Here is a 19,757-nt window from a genome sequence, read left to right as displayed (position 1 = left end):
AGAAGTCAGAGAAGAAATTAATTTAATTACCTAGGAGACTCTTTCAGCTATAATATTCTAAAATTGAATAAACAGCTAACATAATGAATCCTTTAAGCCATGAGTGGTTTCTATTAAAAAGTATAGGCTTTCTCCTTTAACCTCTGCTCAATTCATCTTATTATTTTAATTTTCTCCCCACCCACTATAGCATGTGGGTTTACCTTTCCTTTTATTGGGTTTAGTGAAAGCATGAGCAATTATCTCAATGGCTGGTAATTTAAATGAGAGGAGAATCGTCTCTTCTCATCTCTTCCTTTTTTTTTTTTGTTTGTTTTGAGAATCCTGACTTTTAGTGAAAGGGTGACATGTTGACCCAAGGGATGTTGTGGACTCTCTTTGTTATTTATTAGGAATTCCCTACCTCCTACTTCTGCCTCTCGTTATAGGAGTCATGCAAGCTGCAAGCTGATGGCCTATATGAAGTGGGCTGATAGAATGAACCCCACATGATGAAGCAGCTTCTGAGTAACCTATGATCTATTCTCCCAGTGACTATAGAGGGTGGTGGAGATCTCTTATCCTTACTACATAAGGGAATGGATATCACTCCCAGTGGCCCCTGGCCACAGAGTCATGTAAAAGTGCACTTTCGGTAGAAAGCAGCAAGATGGTGTGGCAGGGAGCAAGGAGTGATGCTGGAGACATCTGTGGACCAGACTTCAGGGAATAGGACAGTGTGAAATCTGATGCTGCTAGTGCAACCTTGGTTAGTTGCATAAAGAGGCAGGAGAAGAAACAGAGAATTAAAATTTTATGTTTATATGTTTCAGTGTCAGTCAAAATGTAATTCATGGAAGAATCACCCAAAGAAATTGACTGATTAAAAACTGCAAATTCCTCAGCACTTCCAGTAATTCAATTCAGGGAAGTTGAAGGATCAGGCTTATGTTGTGCATGTATGCCTACTAAGTTACTTCAGTCGTGTCTAACTCATAATCCTATGGACCATAGACTGCCAGGCTCCTCTGTCCATGGGGTTCTCCAAGCAGAAATTCCCGACCCAGGGATCAAACCTGTCTCTTACATCTCCTGCATTGGCTGGCTGGTTCTTTACCACTAGTGCCACCTGGGAAGCCCCTCTGGCTTAGAGAATCTACCCTTTCCTAAGCACTCAAGGTTAAGCCCAGGCATGAAGCTTACAGTTCTCACTTTGCAAACAACTGCTGGTTTAGGTAAAAGTGACAACTTTGTTCTTTACATTTTCCAGGTGTATCTCTGGGAACTGAGAAACATCCAACAGGGCAATGGGCTATAGCAAATGTCAGTGTGTGTGTGTGTGTGTGTGCGTGCACTGAGTCAGGGTTGGGGGGACATGAGCATTTAAGCATTTGAAATATGCTTTGCGGACTACTATGGGTAAAAGAAATTATTAGACGCGAGAAATAGTCAGGAGAAAATAGAAGAAAAAAGATAATGTAATGGTGAATTTCGAACTTCATTTAAAAAATAACAGTAGGTAATAGAGAGTTTGCTTAGGTGCTGAGGATCAAACTTCTGTGTAAGAACTCACAGCAGGACGGACTACACAGTTTGCTTAGAGGTTAACAACATCTATAAGCAGGAATGACAGACCATTATCCTTGCCACTGCACTGCCAGCCTTACCATGACAAGGGGTTGCATTGCTATTCATGATACAGACCGTCCTAATCCTACCAGCGAGATTAGCAAGTAGGAAATATTAAAAGGGAAGTGATCACATAACGTTTGACGCAGGTTTTCTCCACTGATTGCGTCTGTAGATTTTGATGAGGTGTTTACTCACCTCATCTCAACCTTTCCTGGAATAGCTAATTTAATAATGCAAAATCACAAAGGTGATTTTCCTCCGTTTTTTTTTTCATTTACATGTAAACGAGAAGGCTGTTGATGGCATCATGGTGAACAACCATGGCTTGCTTCATGCTGTTTCACTTTCAAGTCTGAGAACTTCATATGAGAACCTCAGCCTGAATCATGTCACTCCAGATAATCTGGATACCAAGAACCAGACAAAACAGATTGAATAAAAGCAACCTGAACCTTCATCGGCTTTATTTTGCCTTCACCTGCTCTCAGGGAGACATGAGTGTGCAGTGACTGACTGCGGTTTCATATTTACAGAAATGGACTGGAGACAGAAATCATCCTCAGGCCTTCATCCCAGGGAAATCAGAAAAACAACTTCTTCTAAAGCCATTGACAGGTAGCAGATGGGAAGGTAGATTTTGGAGCAGACACCGCATGACAAATAGCTTTATTTTTTTTTAAGATTTTTTTTTTTTGATGTGGACTATATTTTAAAAGTATTGAATTTGTTACAATATTGCTTCTGTTTTATGTTTTATTTTATCTTTTGGCTGTGAGGCATGGGGGTCTTAATTCCCCTAATAAGGATGGATCCTACACCCCCTGCACTAGAAGGTGAAATCTTAACCACTGAACCACCAGGAAAGTCCCAACAGCTAACTCTTTGTTTGTTTAAACTTTTTTTAATGAGAGGAAAATTACTTTACAATGCTGTTTTGGTTTCTACCATACAAGAGTTCAAATTAGCCAAAATTATAAATGGCAACCCACTCAAGTGTTCTTGCCTGGAGAATCCCAGGGATGGAGGAGCCTGGTGGGCTCCCATCTGTGGGGTCACACAGAGTTGGACATGACTGAAGCGACTTAGCAGCAGCAGCAGCATACATATATCACCTCCCTCTTGAGCCTCCCTCCCCTCCACCATTCCACCACTCTAGATCATCACAGAGCACCGGCTGGGCTCCCTATGTTATATAGCTGCTTCTCATTAACTATCTACTTTACACATGGTAGTATATAACTTCCCCTCCTAGGGATTGAACCTGTGTCTCTCAAGTCTCCTGCATTGGCAGGTGGGTTCTTTACCACTAGCAACACCTTGGAAGCCCTATACATATGTATATACATCAATGCTACTTTCTCCATTCATCCCACTCTCTCCTTTCTGCACTGTGTCCACAAGTCCATTCTCTAGTATTTCCTTACTGGACATGAGCATGGGGAGCTTTGTGAACTCTTTCTAAAGTGAAACACTGAGAATAATGAGCAGGTTCACCATTGCCTTATTCATTCATTTCTTTTTTGCCCTTATTGCATAGGATTCCTATGCTGTCAATTGCCCTAGAGGAGTTCTCAGTCTGCTTAGAGGAGAACCATGCACAGTGCCCTGCAGTGGCCACGCTGGTAGCTGTGGTCACAGGGCATCTCCTCACCAGCTACAGTCACAACTTTTCCACAAGAGCACGCACTGGCTGATCTTTGGGAAATACCTGCTGAAATACTCCTAGCTCTGTACAGTTTCTGAAACGGTAGTCATTTTGCAAATTATTTGAATCTTAGCTCTCTTGATTTAGCTTATTCAATTATTCCTTGACTTCTTCCCTTCTGTCTGTAATGTTCTTTGCTTTGGAATATATAAATGCTTTCTTAGCTCTTTTGTTTCCACTACGTACATTATAGTTTTTCATCTTTTACAAGGAAAGAGTTAGCTTCTTTTAAAAAAGGCCTCTTTTGTTCTTAAAATAATAATGTTATAAAACATAAAAGACATGTTACTTTCACTATTAGAGCTTTGATTGGTTTTATAAAAGAGATAGAAATGAGGTCACTGGGGGGAATCAAATGAACCCTAAGAGGTGAGGTAGCACTTGAGTTGAGCTTTGAAAACAGAAATGGTGTCCCCAAAGTCAGAGACGGACAGACCTCCAAATGCTTCACAAGAAAAAAATCTTAGAAATAATGAAATACCAAATGAAAGAAATGAATAGTTTAAGAAAGGCCAGGGAAACAAGTGTTTTCATTTACAAATTCCTAGGATTGGACCCATCCAATGGGGAATTAAATCTGGTGGCTTGTCAGGGACACTGCTCTTACAAAAAAACACATTTCTCTAAAAAGGAGAACAATTAATTTTATCATCTGTCCCTTCTCTTCTATTTCCATTCTACCTTAAACTTTGTCTCCCATTTTGTGAAAATGTGTCTATTTAATAGACAGAGATAGTATAAAATTATTAATATATTATGATCAGGTACAATGTGCACAAGCGCTCAGATGGATGAACGTGGTGATTTTATCGAGCTAAAGGAAGCCGTGGTTGTGCCATTTTGCCCAGTGAAACAGCAGCACGGGAAAGTGTTTTTCACCTTTTGCTCCTATAAAGGAAGTGGTCCCACCAATATCCTTTGCTTGATGTCATGTTTCTTCCCCAAGAAAAGGCTGACTTCCAATCAGTTCTTCTCTGCTTCCGCTTTTTCTAGCTCAATTTAGCATGAACAGAATTTGCATTAGGGACTAAAAACTATTCTTTATCAATAAAGACTTTGGATTCTTATCAGCACTTTCCCAGGATTAGAATGACATTTATCTACATTCAAAGATGCCTTAGAAGAAATTCAGCAGGCAACTACCTTTGATAAGTAATATAAATATTGCTTTTTCTGTGTCTAAGATAACTACTAGATCTTTTCTCTGGTCAATGATTTAAAATTATTCAAGACTGAAGGTAAAAGAAAACTCATAGAATGATTTTTTCAAGGTAGTCAAACTTAAAAATAGGAATCCTTAAGTCACATAAAATTTTCTGTGGAATTTTAATATATAAAACAAAAAGAACAACATTATCAGAATCACTTCATTTTACTAATTCAATTTCTGTAATTTTTTGTAAGTCATGAAAACAGACAGGCAGTTCTGATAAAATGAATGTTTGAAATTGTGCAGTTCCTTTCCACATGGCTCATTCAAAAAGTATTTGTTGAAACATGTATATATAAAACCAAATTCCTGGGAATCTCAGAATATTCTCCCATTAAATAGAAATGACAGAGCATGTTTTCTTTGGGGATCAATATATATAAAACAAAGTAATGTAGCAGCACTAATCTATGGGTTGATGGACTCCAGCAAAATAATTAGAAAAAAGTACATATTTAGGCAGGCATGTTGTTTTATTACTCTTTTCAACCATTTTATATCCAGGGGTGTGTGTGTGGTTTTACATGAAGCTCCTTCATGAAATCCTACAGTTATGTAGAATTTGATTAGAAAACATTATTCTTGTCCTCAGTACCTGGAAAAAAGAAGAAAAATAAGCTAAGACTCAGAGGAGCTACTTATTCCAGGTTATTTCACAATCTACTGACAAAGTGTAATTAGACTGTACATTGCCTGACTCCCTTTGTTCTGTTCCCTCAACTATTCCCCAATGCCTCTCTCATCTTATTATTGTCATTCTTACTGATATTGTTGCTAATACAGTTATTATGATAAAGATGAAACTTTCAAGAATAATATGATCATAAAACACTAGCACAGCAAGAGGCTTTAGAGAGAAAGGTTAGTATCATCATTTCCTGAGGGTGTAAGGTGACGTGATTGCCAGCCTGAAATCACATAAATTGTTAGTAGCAAGGACCTGAGATTTCTGATTCCCTGTCCAGTGTTTGTCTTGCTGCTTCTCAGTTCAACAAGAGTGTTTTTGAGAAACAGACTTAAAGAAGAGAACTTGTATCACCAGAAGCAATTGCATTAACTTGTAATGGGCAGTATTATTTCATTCCATTGAGAAACAATGGAGTCTGTGGATCTGGTTAAGCTCTAAATGTAACAATGAGAAGTTTTACATTTAAAATCTTTAAGAAAATCCTTATCACTTTATTCTGAGAATTAGAAAAGAATACAAACATTGTAAAACATGTGTTCTCCAAATTAGACTTAATTCTTATCATAACTTTTAATCCAGCTTATTGTGCATTTGTCACTTGGAGAACCAGACATTTTAAATGTTGGATAGATGCGAGTTCCTTAGTGGTAAGGATTCCGGCCCTTCATTGCCATGGCCCAGGTTCAATCCCTGGTTGGGGAACTCGATCCTACAAGCTGCAGAGTGTGGCCAAAAAAAAAAAAAATGCTGGATGAATGAATTATTTCTACACATATGCTATACACTTTTTCCTATTGAAAGGGCTGATATCTTAAAGCCCATAGAAAATAAATAGATACAAAGCTGAGGATCAATGCTTTAAGATATCAATCCATTCAATAGGAAAAAAGTGCACACCGTATATGAAGCATTTTCCATTATACTTGAAGATGTTGTGTTTGTGACTCACTGAAGAATGTAACTTTCTTTGAATTTATCCCGAAAACACCACAGCACCTATTATGTGTCCCTCAGCACTACTGAATTTGCAGTCAAAGTGGAAATACGATGCCTTCTCTGGGTTTGAATACCAAAAGGAAAATTCAGAAAGTAAAAATAACATTGCAATTTGGCCTCTTTTATGAATGTAAATGATGTCCACTGGGTTTATAATTAAAATACTTTCTGTCATTTGCAGGACCCTAAATATTGAATGATGTCTGTGCTATGTTTATTTTCACTCTCTTCCCCATTAATAATAAAGTGTTTCCAGTAGGAAATGAGTGTGGCTATAACTTTTGCTTGGTTTCATTTGAGGTTCCAGGATCTAAGGCTTTTCTTCTCTGGCTTTCTGTGTGGCTTGTATTATCATTTCATTACTGTTCTGTCTGCTTTGGGAAAATATTTTACCAGCAGTCTTATATATGTATAAATCTCATATATACATGCATATATGTATATATATATATTTAATTTTTAGAAAAAGATGTGAAATATGATAAAGTACATCAAAGACATGGATTGTAATGTTTTGGAGGCATTTACAGAGTTTACAGAATACATGAAGTTTTTAATGTGTGACAAAAAGTTATAAATTAAAAGACTCCATTATTTTCAGCTTCTACATTGATTCATTGCTTTTAAACTAAGTCTCCTTTAGAACTGGGTTTCTGTGAAACATTTCTAGTAGACTTTGAAAGAAATAACCAACAGAACTTTTTCTACTCTGTTCACCTCCAGTTCTGTTATCTCTAAAGGTTAATATTCTGATGCATGAGAAATAACCCTCAAAGTTTCCATTGAGTCTTCTGTACAAACAAAACAGGAGCCTGAACACAAAGTCCTAGGGAAAGTCTTGAGTCTCAAAAGGAAGTGAAATGTCTTCCTTTTTCTTAATGTCTTTTCTTGTAAGTCAGGGATGAGATTGCATATCCTATGGAGAAAGAATAAAAATCTAAAATTGTATTCAGGAATATATATATGTATATATATACACACACATATATTATACATATATATACATATATAATATATATTATACATATATACATATATTATTTATATATATACATATATTATAATAATCATATGTTATATTAATATTTTATTATATAATCATATATATATATACACACATATATATTCATATTAGAAATGTCCTCTTTGTTTTTTAACTCTTACTGGTGAATTCCTACTTAAAACTGGCATATCAGTTATGCTGTATTCCAATTTTGTTATAAAGTTTACTCAGTGCATTATGTTTTATGTTTCTTTAGTAAATAAACAATTCAGTTAAATTCATCTGGATTTTTATTTATCCAAAGTCAGATTTTTTTCTCTACTAAGATTAAATAAAAATTTAAAAAATAAGATATCTTTGATTATATTTTTCATAGAGAAGAGAATAAAAAAAATAGCTTCTGCCATCATATGATATATTCTGTGATCACTCTCTCTTTGCATGACTTATTTCTATGGCCTTTATATCTACTGTTCTGAAGGTTGTCATCAGATGAAAGGTGATGTCTTGGTTATAAATGTGTTGAAGTAAGAATGAATGAATAAAGATATATGTTTTTCCCAATTGTAGTTACACAAAACTTTAGAGAAAAAGCCCCTTATTTCCTCTTTTTTTTTTCCTATAACATATATGACTTTTTATTTTAAAAAAAATATTAATTGGTTGCATTTCTTCCCTCACTCTAGGTAGAACACAGGCAAAGAGAGATTATTAAAAGCAAGAATAAAACCTAAGTATAATGGTTCATCTTAAGCTTCAAATGATATCAATTTTTGTTAAGTAATCTTTAGCCCTCACCTGTGTTATTTCCAGGAGCTGCTATAATGTACCTGACCATTGAGAACCTGGAAAGGTTGTCTACCATTCACAACCAAGATTCCTGGGCACAATGGAGTCACTATTTCAGAGGCAAGAGAATGATTTCAGCCCTACTGTAGCCTCACTGGATGCCTGGACTGTGGTTCCTTGATGACACACTTTTATAATTTTCTAACTGTATTTGAAGCAATTTCAATGGTGACATATAATCACAACTTACTAATTCTTTGGGGCATCCTGAGCAAGTCTTTCTTTACATCCTAAAATGTAGATTAGAAAACCTAGAGCATTGTTTCTGGAAAAAGAAGGAATTCAGGAACCTGGTGTACGTTGCATGACTCCACTTTTGTTGTAATCTGTATAATTTTATTTTCCGTGAAGGGATATGCCTTACTTAAGAATAAAGGTCATAGATGAATAATCCTGCTTGTTTGCTATGAAAAGAAAAGAATGTCCCGTGTCAAAGTTCAATAGTCTCTGCTCCGATGAAGGCCTTTTGAAGATTTCCCATACCAGCAAGAACATCCTTGCCTTGGGGACCTAATGCTCACTAACTTTGACGTCCCTGAATAAGACTTCATCAACATGTGCACTGACACTTTATTTCATTGCTTAGTGCTTCCCATTAAGAAGAATTTTTCTTGCTGTCCTTGGCCTTATTAGTTTGTCATCTGTTGAGAAAAATTAGTATTGCAGTTAGGTCCAGGACAAAAAGCAGGGTTTGGAAGTTAGCCGGGTTCACATTCTAGTTCTGCTACCAACTAGACACATGTCTGTGCCAGTCACTAAACACCTCTAAGCCTTCATTTCCTAATCTTTAAAACAAGGATAGTGCTGGTCTGTAGTACAATGAGAGTGAATTAAGACCCAGGGTTTCTCAAGTGTGTGTTTGCATAAGAATCACTTGATAGATTTTTAACAAGTTCAAAGTTGACCCCTATCATTGCTGGTTCAGGGATCAGACTCTGAGTGGTATAAGATTGTAAGTGACAACTGAATATACAAATAATTATGGCCAACCATATATAAAAAAAATAGAACTGAGACTTACAACCTCCCCAAGAAACCTATCTTTTATCTTTAATAAGCAGCCCAGAAAGCCAGCCAACAATAAGTCAGACCTGTAGGAAGTCAGGCTGCTATCTCTAGTAATAATCCAGGAAGCCAAGCAATATCTTCTATAGCAATCAGACTAAAATCAGGACTTTATTGGTAACTGACAGCTTCCTTAATTTTTGTCTAGACTTCCAATTTGGGACCTACTATACAAAGCCAAATATGCATTCCTAACCAGTCACACAGGATGCTCCATTTCTAGTGAGCCTGCCTCCAGCATCCCTGGGCCAAGAACCTCCAACAGGGTACGCCCAAAACTGTCCCTGATTCCCACTATAAAGCTTTTCCACCCCTCTGCCTGCTCTTTAAAATTTTTAATTTATTTACTTAGCTGCGTCAGATCTTAGTTGCAGCACACAGGATCTTTATTGCGTCATATGAGATCTTTCCTCCCGGCATGTTGGACTCTCTAGTTGTGGCCTGCTGGCTTAGTTGCTCTGTGGCATGTAGGATCTTAGTTCCCTGATCAGGGGTCAAACCTGCATCTCCTCCATCAAAGTGGATTCTTAACAACTGGACCACCAGGGAAGTCCCTCCTCTGCCTGCTTTTGAGTCTCTGCCAAAATACAAGCAATGGTGACTGACTCCTTGCTATAGCAACCTGTACCTAGAAAACCTGTGCTTCTTCCACTTTGGTTGGCTTTTCTTCATTTCTACATAAGTGGCTTATGAAAAGTGTTGATTATTTTTCAGTCTTAGGCCTCTAGAAGACGGTAGAGCTAGAAGTTTCTCTTCTCACCTTGGAAAAGGTCTCCATCCTTCAGCTGTCCACCTCCAGTCCCATAGAAAATTGGTTTAGTGGCCTCATTTAAGTTCATACATGTCAGTTCAGTTCAGTACAGTCTCTCAGTCATGTCGGGACTCTTTGTGACCCCATGGACTGCAGCACACGAGGCCTCCCTGTCCACTGCCAACTCGCAGAGTTTTCTCAAACTCATGTCCATTGAGCCAGTGATGCCATTCAACCATCTAACCATCTCTTGACCCCTTGTCCTCCAGCCTTCAATCTTTCCCAGCATCAGGGGCTTTTCAAATGATGCAGTTCTTCACATCAGGTGGCCAAAATATTGGAGTTTCAGCTTCAGCATCAGTCTTTCCAATGAATATTCAGGACTGATTTCCTTTAGGATGGATTGGATGGAACTCCTTGCAGTCCAAGGGACTCTCAAGAATCTTCTCCAACACCACAGTTCAAAAGCATCAATTCCTTGTGCTCAGCTTTCTTTATAGTCCAACTCTCACATCCATACATGACTACTGGAAAAATCATAGCTTTGATAAGATGGACCTTTGTTGGCAAAGTAATGTCTCTGCTTTTTAATATGTTGTCTAGATTGGTCGTAACTTTTCTTCCAAGGAGCAAGCGTCTTTTAATTTCATGGCTGCAATCACCATCTGCAGTGATTTTGGACTCCCCCAAAATAAAATCTGTCATTGTTTCCACTGTTTCCCCACCTATTTGCCATGAAGTGATGGGACCAGATGTCATGATCTTAGTTTACTGAATGTTGATATTTAAGCCAACTTTTCACTCTCCTCTTGCCCTTTCATCATGAGGCTCTTTAGTTCTTCTTTGCTTTCTGCCATAAGGGTGGTATCATCTGCGTATCTGAGGTTATTGATATTTCTTCTGGCAATCTTGATTTCAGCTTGTGCTTCACCCACTCTAGCATTTCTCATGATGTACTCTGCGTGTAAGTTAAATAAGCTGGCTGACAATACACAGCCTTGAAGTACTCCTTTCTCGATTTGGAGCCAGTCTGTTGTTCCATGTACACTTCTAACTGTTGCTACCTAACCTGCATGCAGATTTCTCAAGAGGCAGGTGAGGTGGTCTGGTATTCCCATCTCTTTCAGAATATCGCAGAGTTTGTTGTGGTCCACACAGTCAAAGGTTTTGGCATAGTCAGTAAAGCAGAAGTAGATGTTTTTCTAGGACTCTTGCTTTCTCGATGATCCAAAGGATGTTGGAAATTTGATCTCTGGTTCCTCTGTCTTTTCTAAATCCAGCTTGAACATCTGGAAGTTCACAATTCATGTACTGTTGAAGTCTAGCTTGGAAAATTTTGAGCATTACTTTACTAGCATGTGAGATGAGTGCAATTGTGCATTAGTTTGAGCATTCTTTGGCATTGACTTTCTTTGGGATTGGGATGAAAACTGACCTTTTCCAGTCCTGTGGCCACTGCTGAGATTTCCAAATGTGCTGACAGATTGAGTGCTGCACTTTCACAGCATCATCTTTTAGGATATGAAATAGCTCAACTGGAATTCCATCACGTCCACTAGCTTTGTTTGTAGTGATCTTCCTAAGGCCCCCTTGAGTTCACCTCTCAGGATGTCTGGCTCTAGGTGGGTGATCACACCATTGTGATTATCTGGGTCATCTGACTGGTGATAGACGCAAAGTTCGATGCTGTAAAGAGCAATATTTCATAGGAACCTGGAATGTTAGGACCATGAATCAAGGCAAATTGGAAGTGGTCAAACAGGAGATGGCAAGAGTGAACGTCGACATTCTAGGAATCAGCGAACTAGATAGACTGGAATGGGTGAATTTAACTCAGATGACCATTATATCTACTACTGTGGGCAAGAATCCCTTAGAAGAAATGGAGTAGCCATCATGGTCAACAAAAGAGTTCGAAAGGCAGTACTTGGATGCAATCTCAAAAATGATAGAATGATCTCTGTTCGTTTCCAAGGCAAACCATTCAATATCACAGTAATCCAAGTCTATGCCCCGACCAGTAACGCCGAAGAAGCAGAAGTTGAACGGTTCTATGAAGATCTACAAGACCTTCTAGAACTAACACCCAAAACAGATGTCCTTTTCATTATAGGGGACTGGAATGCAAAAGTAGGAAGTCAAGAAACACCTGGCATAACAGGCAAGTTTGGCCTTGGAGTACAGAATGAAGCAGGGCAAAGGCTAATAGAGTTTTGCCAAGAGAACACACTGTAATAGCAAACACCCTATTCCAACAACACAAGAGAAGACTCTACACGTGGACATCACCAGATGGTCAACACCAAAACCATACTGATTATATTCTTTGCAGCCAGAGATGGAGAAACTCTATACAGTCAGCAAAAACAAGACCGGGAGCAGACTGTGGCTCGGATCATGAACTGCTTATTGCCAAATTCAGACTTAAATTGAAGAAAGTAGGGAAAACCACTAATCCATTTAGGTATGACCTAGATCAAATCCCTTATGAGTATACAGTAGAAGTGACAAATAGATTTAAGGGTCTAGACCTGATAGACAGAGTGCCTGATGAACTATGGACAGAGGTTCGTGACATTGTACAGGAGACAGGGATCAAGACAATCCCCATGGAAAAGAAATGCAAAAAAGCAAAATGGCTGTCTGAGGAGGCCTTACAGATAGCTTGGAAGAGAAGAGAAGCGAAAAGCAAAGGAGAAAAGGAAAGATATTCTCATCTGAATGCAGAGTTCCAAAGAATACGTGAACCGTGAACTTCCAGATGTTCAAGCTGGTTTTAGAAAAGGCAGAGGAACCAGAGATCAAATTGCCAATATCCACTGGATCATCGAAAAAGCAAGAGAGTTCCAGAAAAACATCTATCTGCTTTATTGACTATGCCAAAGCCTTTGACTGTGTGGATCACAATAAACTGTGGAAAATTCTGAAAGAGATGGGAATACCAGACCATCTGACCTGTCTCTTGAGAAACCTGTATGCAGGTCAGGAAGCAACAGTTAGAACTGGACATGGAACAACAGACTGGTTCCAAATAGGAAAAGGAGTACATCAAGGCTGTATATTGTCACCCTGCTTATTTAACTTCTATGCAGAGTACATCATGAGAAACGCTGGGCTGGAAGAAACACAAGCTGGAATCAAGATTGCCGGGAGAAATATCAATAACCTCAGATATGCGGATGACACCACCCTTATGGCAGAAAGTGAAGAACTAAAGAGCCTCTTGATGAAAGTGAAAGAGGAGAGTGAAAAAGTTGGTTTAAAGCTCAACGTTCAGACAACTAAGATCATGGCATCTGGTCCCATCACTTCATGGGAAATAGATGGGGAAACAGTGGAAACAGTGTCAGACTTTATTTTTTGGGGCTCCAAAATCACTGCTGATGGTGATTGCAGCCATGAAATTAAAAGACGCTTACTCCTTGGAAGGAAGGTTATGGCCAGCCTAGATAGCATATTTAAAAGCAGAGACATTACTTTGCCAACAAAAGTCCATCTAGTCAAGGCTATGGTTTTTCCAGTGGTCATGTATGGATGTGCGAGTTGGATGGTGAAGAAAGCTGAGCACCGCAGAATTGATGCTTTTGAATTGTGGTGTTGGAGAAGACTCTTGAGAGTCCCTTGGACTGAAGGAGATCCAATCAATCCATCCTAAAAGAGATCAATCCTGGGTGTTCATTGGAAGGACTGATGTTGAAGCTGAAACTGCAATACTTTGGCCACCTCATGCGAAGAGTTGACTCATTGGAAAAGGTCCTAATGCTGGGTAGGATTGGGGGCAGGAGGAGAAGGGGACGACAGAGGATGAGATGGTTGGATGGCATTACCGACTCAATGGATATGGGTCTGGGTAGACTCCGGGAGTTGGTGATGGACAGAGAGGCCTGGCGTACTGCAATTCATGGGGTTGCAAAGAGTCGGACACGACTGAGCGACTGAACTGAACTGAACTGTACTGAAGATCTTTTTTGTACAGTTCTTCTGTGTATTCTTGCCACTTCTTAATATCTTCTGCTTCTGTTATATCCATAATATCTCTGTCTTTTATAATGAGCCCATCTTTGCATAAAATGTTTACTTGTTATCTCTAATTTTCTTGAAGAGATCTCTAGACTTTCCCATTCTATTGTTTTCCTCTATTTCTTTGCGTTCATCACTGAGGAAGGCTTTCTTATCTCTCCTTGCTATTCTTTGGAACTCTCATTCAAATGGGTCTAGCTTTCCTTTTCTCCTTTGCCCTTTGCTTCTCTTCTATTCACAGGTATTTGTAAGGCCTCCTCAGACAACCGTTTTGCCTTTTGCATTTCTTTACTTTGGGGATGGTCTTGATCCCTGTCTTCTGTACAATGTCACGAACCTCCATCCATAGTTCATCTGACACCCTGTCTATCAGATCTAATCCCTTCAATCTATTTGTCACTTCAGGTCATACCTAAATGGTCTAGTGGTTTTCCCTATTTTCTTCAATTTAAGTCTGAATTTGGCAATAAAGAGATCATTATCTGAGCCACAGTCAGCTCCCGGTCTTGTTTTTGCTGACTGTATAGAGCTTCTCCATCTTTGGCTGCAAAGGATATAATCGATCTGATTTCAGTATTGACCATCTGGTTATGTCCATGTGTACAGTCTTCTCTTGTGTTGTTGGAAGAGGGTGTTTGTTATGTCCAGTGTGTTCTCTTGGCAAAAGTTTACTAGCCTTTGCCCTGCTTCATTCTGTGCTTCAAGGTCAAATTTGCCTGTTACTCCAGGAGTTTCTTGACTTCCTACTTTTACATTACAGTCCCCTATAATGAAAAGGACATCTTTTTTGTGTGTTATTTCTAGAAGGTCTTGTAGGTTCATACATATGCTGCCTAGTTTTTCTTTCTTTGGTAATATCCTGTCTGAAATTCGAAGGAGCTTGTCTATTTGTCTTTGTTTGTTTGTCTTTTTGCTTCATCCCCTTGTTTCACTTAGTCACAAAGAAGTCCAGATAATTGCCAATTAATTTCCTTCCCCTTCCCTCTAATGTCTGTGGTGGTTGGTTGATGATGTGTGGTTGGTTGTCCACCCAAGGAAGGCCATGTCATTTCTCATTTGTAAGCCCATCACTCTCATCTCTTTACTCTCTTGCCCTATATTTCCTGGCCTCAAGGTGGTAAAATGGTAATATTTAGGTTTTAACTGAAAGGAAAGCACAGAGAGAAGCCTCCTTAAGCTGACAATCATGTACTCTGACCCAGGTTTGTAAGGACAGCTATTTTTGAATTCGGACACTTCTCAGAAAAACAAAACAAAACAAAACTCAAGTGACATTTCTCTTTATTCTACTACTTTCCCTGTATTTATGTCTCCTTTAGGGAACTCACTTGGAAGAAAGGTGGCTAGGACAAGGATGATTTGGATATCCTTGGCTTTCCCAGCCTAGAATCCCCCCAGTTGTCTTCCAATCTCATATCCTTTTTCCTATAGATCTTTTCTTCACATAAACATGATTACCCTGGAGGTGTCTTAACAGAAGGAATAGACAGAGCCTCCAAGAAGGAAGAGAAGGAAAAGGGTGACTCAGATTTCTAACAGTCCAAGCCCAAATGCAAATTCCCTGACCTGGATTGACACTTGAAAATATATTTGGCACAGGAAAAAGAACAATATACAAATGACTGTGCAAAAGGAATATGTCAAACATAAATATAACTGGAAATGATTGCCAAGCATTGGAATTGTTATAAGTGTTTATTTTAAACACTTTTACAAGAAAAAGGAGAAAATATATTTTAGAATGTATATCTTGACCAAGCACTTCCCCCACATCCTTGAATAACTAAAGCTACTCTTACCTCAATAACAGCTTTTTATATGCTTCGTTATCTGATATAGTCAAAAATATATGATAACTCAGTGCATTTATTTTGTGAAGGCTTTTCAAGTCACCCCACTTTTTCAATATGTTGTCTATGAAATAGAAAATGGTCCAAGGTATTCTTCAGGAGTATCATCCCGTTTTCTTAATAGTACAACAAAATTAAAAATGTTCTACTAAAAGCTGAGCTTGAGAAGAGGGTTGGCATTGCTGTGTAACTTTTGCAAAATACTGTTGCTTAGGTTTCTCTGCAGCAGATCCTGAATCAGTAGTTCTGGATTAGGACCTTTGAATCTGTATTCCTACACTTTCTCTAAGTGATTCTGTTGCCTGCCAGGCTTGGCTAAGGAGTTGCAATTAGATAGATACCGGTTGGCACAACTAAAGTACTTCTGGGTTGGAAAAGCCTGCAGTCCTTTGTAAAGCAGAAACATTTAATTCAATTCCACAATACTTATGGGACTCTACTCTGTGTCACACCCTTTCACTGTATGCTGTAGACATCAACATGAACACACACATTTCTTGTCCTCAATTAGCTCAGAGTCTGGAGATAGAAGGATAGGGAGTGAGAGAGAGGAATAGAGAGAGGGAAGGTGAGAGAGAGAAAAAGTGGGAAGGAGACAATTAGAGGGAGCAAAAGAGGAGAGAAACAGTAAACCAAATCTCTGCACAATCTGCCAAGAAAAATGCCAGTGCATCACATTGGCTTTAACAGAGGAACAGGAGAGAAGAAAAATATACAGGAGAGATAACCTTGGATCTGCCTTGGGAGGGTCACAAGAAATATGATAGCATAGTTCCCAAACCCCGTGTTAAGCAATGTGTGGGGACCAGTGTCACTGTGGTTGTGGGGCCGTGACTGACATTTAGGAAGCATGGAATGCTCCTGTGCAAAGTGTCCACAGTGCTCCTGTGAGAAATTCTGTGTGAATTGATGAAATGGAAGAGAAAGTTAAGATCTTTAGCAATCCCAGGGACAAGGGAATGTGACATCAGAATGTTGCCTTGAATCCTGATTGTGGTAACCTTTTAACAAGAACGATAATGGAGAACCAAGTTATATGGAGGGGTTTAGATGACAAATCTTTTCTGATAATTGTATACATATCACTGTTTCAATTGGGGAGTTTGGAATGGATACTAGTGGCAGTGAAAATAGTAAAATTTAATCATACTGCATTTATTGGGAAGCAGTGTAGGAGGATACCTTGCCTGTAGATCCTCAAAAACTAAACATTGATTGATTTCTGTATTGCTGTAGCATTTACTATTTTATGAACAAGATGGAGTTCTCTTGAGCATGTCATTAAAATGTATTGATTTTCATTTTTCTCTCAAATCAGCACCATTTCTGAAATATGCTTTCTCTGCTCAGTTATGTATGATACTGTTGTTTGTCTTTTGATGGTCAACCCTATTTCCAGGATCCTTGAACAAAAGAATTAAGTGGTAGCTTTCCTACTAAACTAGAAATCATAATGGTAGGGCTAGAACCTTTGCAGCCATCTAGATGGTGATTATGTATATTCCTTTAGAAATAGACCTCAGAGAGCCTAGAAAAGCACTATCTAAACATTTACTAAGAATAATTCATGGGGAAAAAAAAGAATAATTCATGGGATGTAGAGCAAATCCTTTGAAAATTGCATCTGGCCACCTTCTTGAATGGGCTTGCCAAGCGGCTCATGGTAAAGAATCTACCTGCCAATACAAGAGACACGAATTTGATCCCTGGGTTGGGATGAATCCCCTGGAAAAAGAAATGGTAACTCACTCCACTGCCTGGGAAATCCCATGGACAGAGAGTCTGAGAGGCTACACTCCATGGGGTTGCAAAAGTCAGATGCAACTTAGTGACTAAACAACAACATTCTGGAAAATCATTTCTTACATTCCTCTTGAAAAGATTACTTTCATTTCTGTTTCTCTATATTCAAGAAATCTTGTCGTTTATAGTTGCCTTGGTACACTCACCTGAATGAAACTCTGAAAGTTTTATTTTTCTTTAAAGTTTTAAGTACACAGTCCCAAATAGAACTAAATCAGTGATATTAAATATTTTTCAGCCAGTGACATTTTCCTGTATGACATTAATATTATGCCTACTACATTAGAAAATTTCCTTGTGGTACTATACAAACAGCAAGCCTATTTTGTGATAAAGAAACTATAAGGACACTTTCAAGACTTTTAGTTAAAGTCAAACATCACAGATAGAATTAAGAGCTCCAGGGTCCTGATTCTGAGATGGTGACCCACATCTCCAGGAAGTGGGCTTCTTCCTTCAACATCCCACTAAAATTCTCTACTAGGACACAGCCTAATACCAAATATTTGTGTTTCACAAACAGCCACAATATATTGCTTTGAGTCTTGCCTAACTCTGTTAGGATGTCTCTAGAAGTGGGTTTTTTTTTTTAATGACTTTATATTTATTTATTTTTAATTGATGATGATTGCTTTACAATATTGGTTTGATTTCTCTCATACATTAGCATGAATTAATCATAGGTGTGCATTGGCCACTCCCTCTTAAATCTCCCTCTCACTCACTCTCACCTTTTCCCACTCCTCTACGTTATCACAGAGCCCTAGTTTGAACCCTGAGTCATACAGCAAATTTCCATTGGCTAAATATTAACATCACTGAAGATGCTGACCACAGCCATGAAATTAAAAGATGCTTGTTCCTTGAAGAAAATCTTTGACAAACCTAGACAGCATATTAAAAAGCAGAGACATTACTTTGCTGACAAAGGTCCATGTAGTCAAAGCTATGGTTTTTCCAGTAGTCATGTATGGATGTGAGAGTTGGACTATAAAGAAAGCTGAGCGCCGAAGAATTGATGCTTTTGAACTGTGGTGTTGGAGAAGACACTTGAGAGTCCATTGGACTGCAGAGATCCAACCAGTCCATCCTAAAGAAAATCAATCCTGAATAGTTATTGGAAGGACTGATGCTGAAGCTGAAGCTCCAATACTTTGGCCACCTGATGCAAAGAGCCGACTCATTGGAAAAGACCTTGATGCTGGGAAGGATTGAAGGCAGGAGGAGAAGGGGCCGACAGAGGAAGAGATGGTTGGATGGCATCACTGACTCAATGGACATGAGTTTGAGCCATCTCCAAGAGATGGTGAAGGATAGAGAAACTTGGCGTGCTGCAGTCCATAGGGTCACAAATAGTCGGACACAACTGCGCAACTGAACAACAACAACAAGTCTTTTTACATATGTTAGTGTATATGCTTCCATGCTGCGCTTTCCCTTTGTCTCACTTTCTCCCTCCTCTGCCCCACCCTTGTCCATAAGTCTGTCCTCTATGTCTGCATCTCCATTCTAGCAGTGTTTTTGATAGTGGGCTTAACCCTTGACCTTTTGTTCTCAGTTGATATAAGGCTGTGTATGCGGATTCACTAAAATGATATTCTGAATAAAATCAATCTGTTTGAAAATATTCACCATCTAAATCTTGACCCTGGATGATCCAACTTTTAAATCCAAACCTCACTTCTTTTAGTTATTTCACATTTATGACAAACTTTGGAGTATACCATTATCTTACTTTGTAGTGCCAGCTGCTTACTGTGTCAAATTTCTTTATTCATTCCAAGGGTGAGGCCAGGGCCATGCATTGAATCGCGGTCTGGCCAGCTAGATCTGTACAAATAAAAACATCAATGGCTAGGAGGAGACATTAGCAACCACTTATCCATCCTTTATATCATAGCTGAAGAAAGAAATATCCAGAGGCCAGCTGGTCTGATTCATTCAATATTGAAGCAAGTATTTTGATGGAATCCAGTTTAGAACTCAGAGACTCTGAATTCTCATTCATTGTTCTTTCCTCTAAGTCACAGTTAATACTGTTCCAATGTGGAAGATACTACCTCCAATCTAACTTTTGGGTGACTAGTGGCTAACAGGAATTAACTTGAGAGTGTGCATGGTCATGGAGAGATCATTTTCATTCATGAGACATAACATGGTATAACAGGACATGACTTTAAAGGAAGAACAGAAATATGACCATTAT

The 19,757-nt window shown here is 38.7% G+C and overlaps 1 long non-coding RNA gene across 2 annotated transcripts; it reads right to left on the bottom strand.

Annotated features, from left to right (window-relative positions):
* Window positions 1–4,980: 4,980 nt before the first annotated feature.
* Window positions 4,981–19,545, bottom strand: LOC145521644 (uncharacterized). 2 transcript variants are annotated; one of them, XR_014065559.1, is made up of 3 exons: window positions 19,287–19,545; window positions 8,427–8,703; window positions 4,981–5,121 (listed from the first exon to the last, which is right to left on the bottom strand). It is a non-coding gene; the product is annotated as an uncharacterized LOC145521644 (long non-coding RNA). The 2 variants fall into 2 exon arrangements; XR_014065557.1 differs by lacking the exon at window positions 8,427–8,703.
* Window positions 19,546–19,757: the final 212 nt, after the last annotated feature.

The sequence above is a fragment of the Giraffa tippelskirchi genome, chromosome 9 (assembly GCF_054371585.1).
Source record: "Giraffa tippelskirchi isolate mGirTip1 chromosome 9, T2T-mGirTip1v1.2.pri, whole genome shotgun sequence".
NCBI lineage: Eukaryota > Metazoa > Chordata > Mammalia > Artiodactyla > Giraffidae > Giraffa > Giraffa tippelskirchi.
This window is presented reverse-complemented; position numbering and strand designations above follow the sequence as displayed.